At 41.4% G+C, this 15,912-nt stretch overlaps 1 long non-coding RNA gene across 1 annotated transcript; it reads left to right on the forward strand.

The window, feature by feature from the left end:
- The first annotated feature begins 14,654 nt into the window (after positions 1-14,654).
- LOC115373008 (uncharacterized) lies at positions 14,655-14,812 on the forward strand. The gene is made up of 2 exons (XR_003929487.1): positions 14,655-14,697; positions 14,760-14,812. It is a non-coding gene; the product is annotated as an uncharacterized LOC115373008 (long non-coding RNA).
- The last annotated feature ends 1,100 nt before the right edge of the window (positions 14,813-15,912 follow it).

Here is a 15,912-nt window from a genome sequence, read left to right on the forward strand (position 1 = left end):
AAGTGCAGAAAAACTTCCTCCACAAGAAAAGAGTGCTTACTGAGAGGTGCAAATGGCATCTTATAATGCCACAATGACTTGTGCCACAATGCAAGCAAAGGCACAATAGGTGCTGTGGGTGCGCAGCACGCCATGGACAGCTCATTAAAATCGATGTGATGGTAAATTGGCGCTCTAACAGCCGGAGGGTTCTCTGGGACTTTTTGTGAATGGTAATCTGTGACATTTTCATATAAGTAAACGTCCATTTTGCAACTCTCTATCACCAGTTGATATAACACTTCAGCCTATAGGCAGTTTATAAAAGGTTTTACATTGCACCCGGTGCCTGGTCGGGCTTTCCCTGGAGAAACACTCGGATGTTATCCATTTGTTCACAACAGCAAAAACCACTGTTCAGGTAGTTAGCATTAGCAGTGATAGCCACCGTGACTGAGCAGACCAATTAAAGAGCATGCACACAGAAACCCCAGGCACCATCTACAAAATATCCAAAGAAAGCGAAGTTTCAGTGATGGAAACACATTACAAATGACCAGAGTATCACTTTAAAGTACAGTCATGTCTGTCCGTTTGCAGGTTTCACCCTCAGTCTGAGCAGATTCTCAACAGAGTGAGGCTCTGACAGGTTGTCCAAACATTTCTACCTGAATTAAGATGTTGATGTAGCGTAACATGGATGTGGGATACGTGGGATGTCCTCTTTAAACTTAAAAAGGAAAAGAACACAAACCTTTCCCAAACAATATCCTTTTTTAAAAGACAAAGTATTTCCAATGAAAAGCCCACAAGTTTTAAAGTGGGCCAAAGAAAGCCACATGCCCATAGAAATGTGTAAAGCGTTCTCGATATTATTGGGAAATACTTCATCTTTTCTAAAATAATGGCCTAATGGATCGCTGCAAAAACAGGAACTTCACATTTCCTCCTCAGAAAATGCTCCACCAGCGTCTGTCATTATTTTTTTTTCTGGTGGGCAAATGAGGAGTGCTGCTTCTCTCTGTTGAGGAAAGGTCAGTTTAATCTGCTCCTCAGCTGGAGATCTGCCTCTCCGCCTAAACAAAGATTGCAGACCTTGATTCTGTAATCATCGTCTTGGGGTATCAAGAGCAGGATGATCCAATCTGAAAGTCGTTTGGAAAAAACTGGGGACAAACCTGCAAGAGCAGCTTGATCTGAAAAACAAACGCGTGTTCCTCGCTGTTGTTTCAGTTTCTGATGCTAAATGTGTTTATTGATTGATTCCTGATCAGTGGTTTCAAACGTTTTCAGACAAATATCCAAACTAATTTTCCTCTCAGGATTTTGTACAAATTAAACCAGACTTCTAATCAGATTATTGTTGATTGTTGGCCAAAAACGTACCGGTCAATGGCTTTTTCAACCCAAGGATGCCTTTTCTAACAAACCTGATGATGTGAAACTTTGAGGAAAAATGACCAAATTGAGCTTGAACAGTTTGAATGACATTGTTAAGAGTATGGGTTTCAGTCAGACTGGGAATCTCCGAGCAAGACGCATCTCAAACGCCTCGACATAATGATAGAGCCGCCCCAGTCACTATCATTTCCCCGTGATTTATGCAAGCGTTTTTTTTTTTTTTTTTTTTTTTCGATAGCTTGCGAGTTAAGATGGTTTGGACGAGTAAATCTTGGTGTTTTTTTCTGTTTTTAGAATATCTGTCAGCGCTTTTTTTTTTTTTTTTTTTTTTTTTTTTTGGAGGGGAATTAGATATTTGACTTGGCAAGCCCACATGTGGATGTTGAGGTGCTGGAAGATCTTTAAACTAAGAGAAACTAAAAGGTGTGTGTTGTACGAAGAAGACAGCTGACTCCTTATGTCATTACACTGATCACTTGTTTGTTCCTCAGAGCACCGAGCTCAAGGGTGCACGGGAAACCAGCCAGAAATGTTCTTGCGCTGGAAATGTGATTCGAGAGTCTCATGATTAAACCCTGCGTTCTCCGAGCAGGGAGGAAAATGCGCCTCTTTTTTTTTTTTTTTTTTTTTTTTTTTTTTTTACAACGAGGAATTGACACAGATTAGTTGTAATTCATGTTGATTCTGGCCGGCGTGCTGACACTCGGTGGTTTGGCAGGTTTGGCGTTTCTCTCTTTAACCCACTTTTGCAAGCTTTCATTCACTTCTTGGCTTCCTTTTTTTTTTTTTTTTTTTTTTAACGTCAGTTCACACTGCAGCTGATTTTTAATTTTCTTTCAACTGCAAGAGGTCAATATTCTTTGAAATTCAGACACTGAAACTGCATAACTTTTGTCATATAGAGACTACGTAGAGCAAAAATGAAAACCAAGGCGTCTGTGTCCATTTGAAATTAATTCAGTGATTTTACTGTGAACTCCTTTGGCTAAATCCTTGGTAATGTCACACAAATAGGGCCGATCCCACTTCTTTCCAACGCTAATTAACTTGTTTCCAAATTTTTCTTGAATCAAGTGTCATTTTCTAGTGGCTGATCTGCCTCATTTCGTCTTGTTTCCACAGATGTTCTCAGAAACAGTCACTGGTGAAACTGCATTGGGAAAAAGTGGGATTATCTGATCCCACTGGGAGATTTCTTTTAAGACTGAACGTGAGACTAAATGACGGATGGATGATGGATATTTTTTGCACGACATTAATATTTTGCCCACCTGAGTACAAAACTGTCCATTCAACAGTTAATCACACATGTAACTAGCAAAGAACGAGGGTCCCATTGCAGGATGTGGCCCTGCATGACATGAATATACAGCGCTTTAGCATTGTTATTAATGTGAATGAATGAATGCATGAATGAATTAGACTTTACATTGAACTTGCAGGTAAATGCAGGTCAAAAAAACAACAACAACACACAAACAAACTGAGGACAAAACAGCGCACATGCAAATCTACATGTATGGGCACACAATCATATTTTACCATGCAGATTTAACACATTTAACACACACACACACACACACACACATTTAACATGTTCTACAATCAAAACACAAAGGAAATAAAAAAGAAACAAAAGTCAAGCACTCAAAACACTGCTGTTTAGAGTCAAGCAAGGCACATTACATTTTTTTTTTGGTTCCCTTTTTTTTTTGTGTATGTATCATAAATTCTCATTGATTTTATATTTCTGGCGTAGCAGACACCCTCATGGCCCTTATGTCCTGAAAAGGGACACAAACAAACAAGCGGAGCTGCAGGAGGAGCGAGCGCTGACAGGACGTGAGGACGGGGCTGCAAAGGTTAGTCTGCTGGCCTTTCTACTGTAGATCACCAAGTGTCTGCTGAGGGGACGGTCCCTGAGCGCTCTCTCTCTCTCTCTGTGTGTGTGTGTGTGTGTGTGTGTGTGTGAGGCTGATGAACTTCACTTTCTATTAGCGGCAGACAGGGGCTGGCCGGCTCGGTCGCCAATCAATAGGCTGAAGGACAAGGGTGTCAGAAAAAATGAAAGACCCTTCGTTTTCCTGCCGGCGAAGAGAGGAGAGAGGAGGAAGAAGTCGAGAAGACAGAGATGGAGGGAGAAAGGAGGAAAGAGAGAGAAACACAAGAGGAGAAAGGGGGAGAGAGAGAGTGAGTGTGTGTGTGTGTGCGTGTGTGTGTGTGTGTGCAAGAGCATGGATAACCTCTCAGTGGGCCTGGTGATTGAAGGGACTCATTTCAGCCGAACCCTTGCCCCCTCTCTCTCTTTCTTGCTGTGTGTGTGTGTGTGTGTGTGTGTGTGTGTGTGTGTGTGTGTGTGTGTGTGTAGTGTTTCGGCAGTGCGAGGGGGTTATCGGCCATGGCAGAGTGTCTCTTCCCCTCCATCTCAAACTCCTTGTTTGATCTCCTTGCAGGATCCCTGGAGGTCCACTGCTCACACTGTGGAGGCTCAAGACGGAGGCCTGCTTGTCCACACACACATACACACACACACACACACACAAAAAAAAACATCTTTATCACACCAAACCGGGGTCAGACTGGACCATTTTTACATCATTTGTTATTCAGACTGGACCGTCCCAAAAGCAGATCAGGTGAAAGACTCCCGGTGACGCCACGACCTCGTTTTCCCGTGAGACTAAAATGATCGTCGAGTTTATCTCATGAAGCTTCCTCTGCTTGTGCAAACTACATTTTTCAACATTTTAAACACTCAGCAGTCACTGAACTGCTCAAACTGCACGTTCTGTCTTAATTAATTTGGGCTGCACACACAAACAAGCACCGCAAATTAAAAGATCTTTCACCTAAAGAGTTGCCGTTCCCCAGCTGTTTTTTTTTTTCCCCGTGACTTTGCTAAAAACGGAGACGGACATGAAGGAGCCGCGAGGTGTAAGGTGTGCGCTCATTTGTGCCGAAAAATGAGAGAAAAAAAGGAGGAAAACGTGGAGGAGAACACACTCGAGAAGATGCAGGCAGCAGTGATGGCGTCTCGAGTCAGAGCACAAATACTAAATGCACTGAAACACACTGCAAAAACTCAAAATCTTACCAAGATTATTTGTTTGTTTGTTGAAAATTTGCTTGAAACAAGTGAAAATTTGCTTGTTTCATTGGCAAAATTTGCCAGTGGAAAAAGTGAAAATTCACTTGAAATAAGTGAAAATTAGCGAGAAACAAGAAACAAATTTTGCCAATGAAACAAGCAAATTTTCACTTGTTTCAAGCAAATTTTCACTTGAAACAAGAGACAGTTGTCTAAAAACAAGTTACTTCTGAGGTGATCATGTCTTATTTTAAGTGTAATGAGATATTTTGACCAGTAATAAGACATTTTTGACTTGAAATAAGACAAATGATCTTGGTAAGATTTTGAGTTTTTGCAGTGCAGAAGTGCAGCCTGAGCCTGTTGTGATGATGAAGCCCGTGAACAAACACGTCGCAGTTTCTCTCACATTGTGGACACTCACACACCTGCAGTTCACACCTGGAAAGTCGTGCACAAATTCACATGTTGCGTTGTGTTAAATGCTTCGCTTCACCCGGGACGTCTTGCTTCGCCCTAAAACCCCGAGTGTGTCTTTGTCGTAAAGGAAAATGTGGACGTGAATATTCTGCCTACATGTGACGTGCATACGGCTGTAACACAAACAGCCTTTCCCGCGGCCCCGTCCTCCTGCCTAAAAGCCTTTTTGACATAAATTAGCATGTCGTCCTTAAAAGGTAGATGGGTCCAATTTTCCTCTGAAAGGTCTGTCTGTAATAGGTACCCCTTTACAAATTCCAGCCTGCTGTTACCTTGAATAAAGACCCATATGCGCACACACACACACACACACACACACTCTCTCTCTCTTTTCTCTCCATACCTCCCTCTCTTCCTCTCTCTCTCTCCTTCTTTACCTCGCAGTGTCAAAAACCACCCAAACCCACGAGCAGAGACCCAAAAAAACAGAAAAAAAAAACAACAACTTGCCATATCGAGGCCTATATTAAAAACAACAACAACAAAGATTTCATTTCCATAATGCGTTCTAATGGATGGGCGATGCGTTTCAGCAGGTGAGACCGGGGGGCAAAGGCTTCCCAGACAAACACAACAATAAACCTGACAAGCACCATTATGCCGTAGATATTATGGGCTGTTAGGGGATGGAAATGCCGATAATTAGCTAATTCAGCCATAATCTCATTTGTCTGGCCTCACCTCTCGCTAATGCGACTTTGACCCCGGCGCTTGAATGTTCCAAGCGGCGTAAATGAGAGTGCCGCGCTGCTAATTTACCAGGTACATATATCGTCGGTGGGATAAATGTAGGTTTGTGTGTTACTGTGTGTGTGTGTGTTACTGTGTGTGTGTGTGTGTGGTGTTTGTCGTTACAGATGTCTGTCTGTGATGGTGGAGAAATGCTGTTTTACTGTGTTAGATTTATTTTGTTTTTGTTTTTTTATTCACTGCTGCTGCTTTAATCAGGGACACACACACACATGCATATGCACTCACACACACACACACACACACCCACAAGGAAAATGCACACACAAAAACATACATGCAGGCGCATATTGTGTGTAAAAGGCACTCTCACACACACACACACACACACACGGACAAACACACAATTTTTGTCACAATGGAAGTGCATACAATACACACACACACAGTTTTTGTACCTCACAAATACACACATGTATGGATGAACACACACACACACACACACACACTTGGGCAATATACAACAACAACATATTTTTCCTCAGTCATAAACAAATGCACATGTACACACACACATGCATACATTTTTACCTCTGTCATAAAAGCATATACATAAACATGCACTCTTTAACACACACACACACACACACACACACACACACACACACACACACACACACACAGCAGTAAGTACCTTCCTTGCAAATACCTCCACACTGTAATCTGCTGTTGACCAGGCACATTCCTTCTGCTCTTTAATAAACGCTCCATAGGCTTTGGGACGAGGGCCAAAGGCCAGCCATGTGTGTGTGTGTGTTTGTGTGTGTGTGTATGCATGCGTGCGTGCGGTTAGACCCAGGGTTTCTAACCAGCCCTTCATCCCGTGCCAGCCCAGGCCGGGTGTGAGGCGGCCGGGGGGGGGGCTGAGCTGCAGGATTTATTGGCGCTGGTCCTGCAGCCTCTCTGGTTGGTGTGCAGGCGGGAGGGAAGGCAGCGCTTTACGACCGGCTTCCCGCCACGCCGCCACCGGATGTGGGACCGCGCCGCCGCCCTCTGTTTCTGTCTTCAGCCCCGTTCACCCGGGACGAGCGGCGCGTCGGGATCACGAGTTACTTTCCTGAGGACGCTGGACTCTCCCGGCCGCGGCGCCCAAAACCGCCTGCACGCTGCTCAGACCCCCTGTGGGCCTGCATCCTCACTGTCTGTCATTTTTCTCACTCCCAGCTTATCTAGATAGATAGATAGATAGATAGATAGATAGATAGACAGATAGATAGATAGATAGATACTTTATTCATCCCGAAGGAAATTCACAGTTTTCAGCAGCATCCACAGAGTACAAGATTAAGTAAATAAAAAATAAAGAATAATAAAAAAAAAATAAAGAATAATAAAAAATAAAGAATAATAAAAAAATAAAGAATATAAAAAATAAAGAATAAAAAAATAAAGAATAAAAAAATAAAGAATATAAAAAATAAAGAATAATAAAAAATAAAGAATAATAAAAAAAAATAAAGAATATAAAAAATAAAGAATAAAAGATGACACTCGAGATCTAAAGATCTAAGTACCCAATGTGCAAAAAACAATGTGCAAAAAAACCAAAAAAAAAAACAGCATGCATCGATGTATACAATGTGCATAGATGTGGGTAATGTGCAAATTTACAGTATAAACAGATGATAAATAGCTGATAAATAGATGATAAAAAACAAAAAAAAAACAAACAGTGTGCATCGATGTATACAATGTGCATAGATGTGGGTAATGTGCAAATTTACAGTATAAACAGATGATAAATAGCTGATAAATAGATGATAAAAAACAAAAAAAAAACAAACAGTGTGCATCGATGTATACAATGTGCATAGATGTGGGCAGTGTGCAAATTTACAGTATATATATATCTCTCTTTACCCGTGCTTTTTTGTTTGTTTGGTTGTTCATTTACGCATAAAAAAAAAAAAAACTTTACAAACATTGCAAAGTCAAATTAGCAGTGGAAATGTGATGCAGAATTGCCTAAAAACCCTCAAGGGGCTTAAAAAGCGGCGTTCTCCATGCAGAATATTACTGGAAATAATTCTGGCAATGAAATGTGTACAGCGGTCCCTCGTTTATCGCGGGGAGTTACGTTCTAAAAATAACCCGCAATAGGCGAAATCCGCGAAGTAGTCAGCTTTATTTTTTTTTTTTACAATTATTCTAGATGTTTTAAGGCTGTAAAAGCCCTCACTACACACTTTATACACTTTTCTCAGACAGGCATTAACATTTTCTCACTTTTCTCTCTTGTTTAAACTCTCAAAGTTCAAACCTTCGTAGAAAAATAAGTCCAGGATTATAGAATGAACGCATTCTGTACTGTACAGGAGACACGGCACGGAGGTCTACAGTCCCTTAGCCAATCAGGACGCAGAACACAATGCGCTGTAAAAACAAAAACAAAAAAAAAAAAAAATGCAAAATTGCACTAAAAAAAAATCTGCGAAACTGCGAGGCCGCGAAAGGTGAACCGTGTTATAGTGAGGGACAGCTGTACACTAATAATCAAATTTACTGGGTGTCCAAACAGAGCGGAGGCATGTAGATTTCATACAGCAATGCACAAAATAAACGTCAGAAGCACACTTTCCAGAGACGCGGATGTTCCTCGACGGCGTTCAGCTTCCTGCTTTTGACATTAATAGTTTCTATATATTAATAAGGTTAATAGTTTGCATGCTTGTGTATTTATCGCTGGAGTTTTTGCAAAATTCGAGCGTTTTGCGTTCAGGTCTCCTCTCCGTCCTGCAGCAGGCCCAAAGCCGGACGCAGGTTTTCCGAGGAGAGCGTCCCATAATGCACCTCTCGACCGCGCTCGTTTCCCCCTCCCCTCCCGCCGCCCCCGTCCTCTCTGCGACCCTCCGTCTCCTTTGTGCTGTATCTGAATGCACTTTGATGCCTAATAAGTGGCTCTGTCCTTTTTGACGTGAGCAGCCTGTGCCCGGTCCCTTCACCCAGTAATTAGCCTGTTCTCCTTACTTAGCAGCCATGTACAAATTAGACCTCTCTCTCTCTCTCTCTCTCTCTCTCTCTCTCTTTCTCTCTCTCTCTCTCGCTCTGGCTTTCATTCAGTTGTGGTACCGTCTGTTCCCTACTCCGCTCTGCCTCTCATTCACTTCTCCTTGTTTACATTTGCACTCTTCATTCCTGACTGTCTCTCTCCTCATCATGTCAGGTCATGTCGCAGTGTGTGTGTGTGTGTGTGTGTGTGTGTGTGTGTGTGTGTGCTCATGTATTTCTATATGAAACGTATGATGCCAAAACATCAGGGCGCTGGTTCAGCATCAGGACTTGGATTTCAGAGCTGAGGGATAGATTCTGTATTTTTTCAGCCCAGGTCGGGTAAAAATGTCGATTTCCATAATTTATAATTGGACATCGCGCAACTTCTCAGCTCGCCTCGGTGATGAGAAGCTCACCGTGCTCACCTCACCGCAGCTTCTCATGAGCCTTCCACACAGTCCAACAGCGCAAAAATCCATTATGAATGTCCTTTTTTTTTTTTTTTTTTTTTTTTTTTTTTGGAACAATTTATTTATTGAAATTTTCAGACAGAATACATTGTTTTTCGGGGTGAATACAACATTAATTGTTAACACCCCCCTCCCTCCCCCATGGACAAGAGTGGGACGAAAAAGTTCAATAGTGATAATTAAAATAATGAGAACGAAAACAACAACAATGACAATAGTAGTAATAGTAATAATAATAAAATAATAATAATAATAAATAAATAAGTAAATAAAAAATAAAAAATAAAAATAAAAAAAAAAAAAAATGAGAAAAAAGATTCTTTTTTTTTTCTTTTTTTTAATGGGAAACACAAAATAGTCCGATGTGCCTGTTTGATTCTGCAGAACAAGTTTTGTGTTTTTGGTTCCTCGCCATGTTCTGAACTGGTTTTTACAACAGCAAGCGCTCACCGGGTTGAGTTTGCAGCAACTGTCAGTCATTCAGAATAAAAAAAATAAAAAATAAATAAAGTGAGTTCTGTTATAAGTGGGTGAAATAAAACCTTTCAAGATTGAAAAAAAAAAAAAAAAAAAAAAAGGGACTGGGTTTAAATAGGGTTAAAGAAGGAGGCGCTTGGCACTAAGACAAGCAGTTAAAGGGACACACGTGTATTTACAACCAGTTTCCTGAGATTAAAAGTTAAATTTCAGGTAACCACGGTGCCATCTGAAGGAGGGGCATTTCGTGGCGTCTTTTGACTTTTCCAGAGCTCACCCGGGAGCGTCACGCAGTCTGCATGGTGGCCTGCGTGTGAGGGCCTGCGCCGCCTTGGCCTGGCGGGGGACTTTTGTTCCGGGGCGCCTCGCTGTGCACAGCGGGCTCCGGGGAGAGAGAATGGGCTGAGAGCGCCGGTGTGGTGGAGCGTGGGCGGAACACCAGACCACATTTTCAGATTTAACCAGCTTAGCGTGGGCTCGGCCTGCATCTGAGCGGCGAGGTTCTGGTGCGCACAGTCGGAGCCTCGAATGATGGGAATCCACCTTTTTTGATCCAACCGGGGCGGAAAAACACCGAACCAGAACCAGTCGGGTCTAATCAACTTTATTTGTAACGAGTTAGGATCCAGGGTTTGGTGAACACTGGGCATGTGAGCTGAAATGAATTTAGGAAGTCCTCATAAAGCTCCTCCTATGCACTGTAATGTAATGTGTGTGTGTGTGTGTGTGGCGGATGCAGCAATGGGGTTGAATAAGTGACACACACTCATATATTCTTTCTATTTTATCTTTATTTTATTTTATTTTATTTTATTTTATTATATTATCGTTATTATTATTATTATTATTATTATTATTATTATTAATATTTATTTATTTATTTATTTTATTTTATTTTATTTTTTTACTTGCACAGTGCTGGAGTTGTTGCAATTACATTTCACTGCTGCTGTACCTGTACATTCATGCATGTGACGAATAAATCTTGAATCTTGAATCTTGAATCACACACCTCCACACACACATTTACACACCTGTGCACACACACACATGCACACACACACACACACCCGAGCTCTTAAAGTGCAGTGTGTGTGTGTGTGCACAGCCGCCCCGACAACAAGGCTTTTAACAGCGTGTCTACAACAGGACAGCTTCATTCAGGTAGGCAGCCTTTCTGCCCTCCACTGGCCCCCCCCCACACCCTCTTTATACCCCCCACCCTCACCCACCCACCCACACACACACACACACACAAAGTGCCTCGCCATCAATAGAGATGTAAATAAGTTCATGCAGTTAGGGACCTTTGTTTGGGGCGCCTGCATTAGAGAGGACTAGCGAGGGCTTGTCCTTTGTCCTCTTGCCTTCAACCCCCCCCCGCACACACACACACACACACACACACACAGAGAGAGAGACCCCTCCATCTCCATCCTTCTATCCGGGTGGAGGGCACATTCAGCCACTCAGGCCCCTCTGTTTATGAATAGAAGCTTGTTTTTCCTTTTATGGAGATGAGATGAGATGCTGTTTGTGTGTATATGTGTGTGCATGTCCGTGTGTGTGTGTGTGTGTGTGTTTGCATGTACATGCTCCTGTGTGTCCTGATGATAACAAAAAAAAAAAAATGCACAGTGAGTAATGGCACACGGTGTTCCTGCTAGTGCTCGTGTTGATCCGTGTAAATGTGTGTCAGCCTTCAGCTCCGAAAACAAGACCGAACCGGAGTCTGGACGCCGCCGCGCTCGCTCGCTCGCCACCGCGTCCACAATCAATTAAAACCATCATACATCTGTATTTTGGACACAATATCGCCGGTGCGGTATCAGCTCCAATTACACAGGCGACCAGTCTCAGATCGCTAATTGAAGAGGTTGAATTGCGAGACATCGGGGATAATATTTCCAGAATTTTAATTCGCGGCAATTTAGTCCGTTTTAATGGGAACTGCCAAAATAACGAAACAAATAAAAGCAATATGAAGGGATTTTATATGTGAAAGCGCCGCGCAATCAGATGAAATCACGACGGTTGTGAGTTTGGCAGGCGTGCGGCGTCCAAAGCTTTTTGCTGTAATGACCGGCGCTATTATGAGCATTAGCCCAATTCCCTTCCCAATTCAATGCTCTGTGGTGAGATGGGTCAGGCCAGCTCACACACACACACACACACACACACACACACACACAGATGCATCGACTGCATCAGGTCCGGCTGGGCGCTACAGCGGTGCCAGGAGTGTTTTGCAGGTTGGCTATTGAGGAGAGGCAAGAGGGCAAAAGGGACGTGCTGGCGTAATGCATTTACTAATAACTGTTTATTATTGTTGGTTCCCCAGGGGAAGCACTTTATGGAAATGGCTGTATACGAAGGGCAGAGGTGCCAGCAGGCCACTGGGAAAATTAGCTTTTTAGATTCCCCGACAATGTCCCGGCAGCTCCATACCGAGTCCACCTCTGGCGCTTCCTCTGCCCCCCCGATGGTAAACATGTAGGTATTTACACTGATGCACATGGAAAAAAAAAAAAAGAAGAAAAAAAACAAAGAAAAAAAGAAAAAACTGAAGGTGGCGGTGAACAAAGTCCACAAGTCTCTCTGCAGACTCACAGGAAGAGGCCCAGCAGAACACGTGGTGGACGGACTCGCTCATTTAAATAATAATAATCCATGTATTAACGTGTTAGCAGATAGTTTGATCGTCTGTTTTGTGCAAATAAAAATTAAAAAATTAAAATTAAAAGCCGATGAAGCGACGGGAAGCGTGTTCCTCATGTCGACTATCATGTAAATACGTGTTTTATTTAAATTAGGAAGTCCATCAAGCTTGAGTTTGGGAGTGTGTGACTTCCTTCTGTGCTTCTGTTTCACAGTGTGTGTGTGTGTGTGTGTGTGTGTGTGTGTGTGTGTGTGTGTGTGTGCTCTGACTGTAAAACACACATTACCTGCCAGACATGAAGAGGCCTCAGTCCACACCTGGGAAGACAGTAAACTCTTCAGAAGACACCAGTTAACACACACACACACACACACACACACACACACACACACTCCAGTGCTGGTGTGATGCATGCACCTGTTTGCACACATCAATTAAGTGCTTTGCCGCCGCAACACAAAATTACAACTCTGTTTATTGTATTTACTGAATGGATTGTTTGAGCCCGTTTTTAGTCCCAGTTTCTCGGTGAGAATTTGCATAAATATAAAACATCGTACAGATCCATACACTGTGCTGGGCGCGTTGCCGTCTGTCACTCAACCAGGTGTCGTTTATTTCCGTAGTTGGTCGAAGGCGGCGATCACACCGCGGGTAAGAAAGTGAAGGCAACGATGAACTCGCTGTTTACACTTTTCTTAATCGAGTTTAATTTTTCACGTCAAAAACTAAACTTTGTCTGTGCGTGAACGTGATCCCATCCGGTTAAACCGACAGCAGAAATCTTTATCCGTGTCAAAAATAAACTTAACGGCAGCTCTAATCAGCTAGACTGTCCACATTCACAGTAGATAGATAGATAGATAGATAGATAGATAGATACTTTATTCATCCCACAGGAAATTCGCAGTTTTTCAGCAGTATCCACAGATTACAGATTAAATAAAAATAAATAAATAAATAAATAAATAAATAAAAATAAAAAAAATAAAAAATAAAGAATAAGATCTAAGTACAACCCAGTGTGCAAAAAGCAATGTGCAAAAAAAAAAAAAAAAAACTATAAACAGTAGTTTATAGGCTAGTTACCTGCTGATGTGCTTTTTGTTTGTTTGTTTGTTTGTTTGTTTGTTTGTTTTACCTACATACCAGTAGCAGGTACAGTTATCTAAACACTCGGGTCCTAGTTGATTGATTAGCTGGCTTGTTGATTTGATTGACAGAGCGCTGTCCATGGTGCTGACTATAACATCTATACATTCGACTATAACATCAAATGAGTTACTGGTTGTTGGTGTGTGTGTGTGTGTGTGTGTGTGTGTGTGTGTGTCCTGTGCACTAGGGCCCGTCATGCTGCTACCACTTCCTCTGAGGTTAATGTGATTTAGCTAAACCAAACAATTACCTGACCGCCAGATACCAGCAGTTTCCATTTCCGCACTAAATTTCTTAGTTTAGAAAATAAATGCCATCACTCCGCTGATTCAACCGGACATTCTTTCTAGATGGTGACAAACGGCTTTCTTATGTATATTAATGGACTATTTGTTTTATTACTATGCACTTTTGACTGCTTTGTCCATAAAGGCGCCCAAAAATCAAAACTCTCTGCCATCAAAACCTCTTCAGACTTTTAAACTCTTTCAGTGACGTTGAAAAAATGTAAAAAGGTAAACGGGTGATGCACACATCATGTAAATGCCTGTAGACTCATCTCTAATGTGTACTGATTTAAATTATAAACTTTACGGCTTTACTTTTACGAAAATTGTATGTACATGTTCATAAATGTAGATACATAGAAATAGATATAGGTGTGGATAGATAGATAAATGGATAGATAGATATTACACTTTGTCCCACCTGCCCCAAGGTAATTAGTTAATTTTAGGTATTTAAGGTTTTTAATTGTATGTGGTCCCTGGCCAGCTCTACCGTTTGGTAGAGCACACTTTGAGTTTGATTAAATGTTGGAAAATATCTTAGAAAGTTAGTCCACCTCATTGAGCCATCTCTAACACTTGGTTTGCATATGTTATGCACAAAAATAATACTAGGTGGCGCTGTTTTTTTTAAGAGCATACCTTTTTAGTGAGCTTCCCGCCAAGAAACTAGAGTCTGCAAAATCACTCCTCACTTATGGGACATTTTTTGTCAACTTTTCAAAGGTGGGAATATTATTTTTGCCATATTATGGTGTCAGAGTGCCTACTGAACACAATTATGTAACTTGATGCAGGAAAAAAATTATAACAAGCTTATAATAATTTTTCAAAAACATGGTCTACCGAACGGTTGATTTGGTTCAAGTAGTAATAATGACTGAATATGATTCAAATTGATTATTACTATAAAAAATACATCTTTTTATACATCCACTGTTGTTTATGATACATTTAATGGTAAACATTACATCTTCAGTGAAATTATCATCATACCAATGTGATTTGTGACACTTTTATAGACATTAGCTAGCTAGCTGGATGACTACAGAGATTATATACAGAAATGGATAAATTAATTAAAGGAAATGAATATAGCTAGAAATGAATGTGACACAAATACGGAAATGATTACCAACATGAAAAATGTGTTTTTAGACCAGTTTTTAGAAGTTTTAAAGGCCTATTCTTTGTTGTCAGGCCACTTCAGTATGGTAGATCACAATGTCTTTTTAAATGTGTCAATAAATTGTCAATAAATAAACATTTCACATGACTTTGATTTTTTGTGAACTACATGCACTGTTACCCTTAAAGGCCAACTCCACCGTTTGGTAGAGGTTTGTAAAAATAAAACTATGTGGTCAATTTTTAAAATAAACATGTTTTTTTTTTTGTTATTTGTGTCCCAAATAACTAAAATATGCAAGGAAATAATTTTCTCATGTTTTGTTCTTGGTCCGACCATTAAAGGGTTAAATTAATAAATGAAGCAAAGAGGGGAAAAAAAAGAGGCAAGGTCGGGGTGTTTTTCACTCATTTACGTTGATCCAACATGGGACATTCAAGCCCCTCTGTCAAAAAACGACAGCAAAGCAACACACAAACATATCACTTAAAATGACAGCAAAAGCTCAAAAACAAAAACAAAAAACAGAAAAAAATCAGAACCTGCCCTGTACATAATGACGTACGTTTCCCTTGTATCATCACACATAAAACATTTCAAAGCACCGCAACCTCCAGGGACCATAAAGGCTTATAAAGGAAATATCAGTATTTATCACCGCAGGGATTGTAGATTAGGGTTCCTCCCGCCAGAAATAACCCTCAAACTCACCAACAAGCCGCCTTATTCAGCGATGAGGCCGCTGACAGATATATAAACAGCGGGGCAGATATATGAGGACATCCTGGCCCAGAGTTCATTCCTGTCGTCCCTCCCAGTCATTATGGAGCCTTGATGAGTCAAGGAGCCGGCGAGGAGAGTTTAATGATGTTTTGGAGGAACGAGGGGAAACTCTGCGTCGACTGGACGTCTCTGCACTGCAAAAAAAAACACCACGCAGAGTTCATCGCCGTGCGCTCAGACGTTCTCAACAGCAATTGGCCGTGAATGACATCTTATTTTAACATCCCGTTTGAAGAATGGATCGATAAATAATGTGAAAAATG

Source organism: Myripristis murdjan, chromosome 15 (assembly GCF_902150065.1).
Source record: "Myripristis murdjan chromosome 15, fMyrMur1.1, whole genome shotgun sequence".
NCBI classification, from domain to species: Eukaryota; Metazoa; Chordata; class Actinopteri; order Holocentriformes; family Holocentridae; genus Myripristis; species Myripristis murdjan.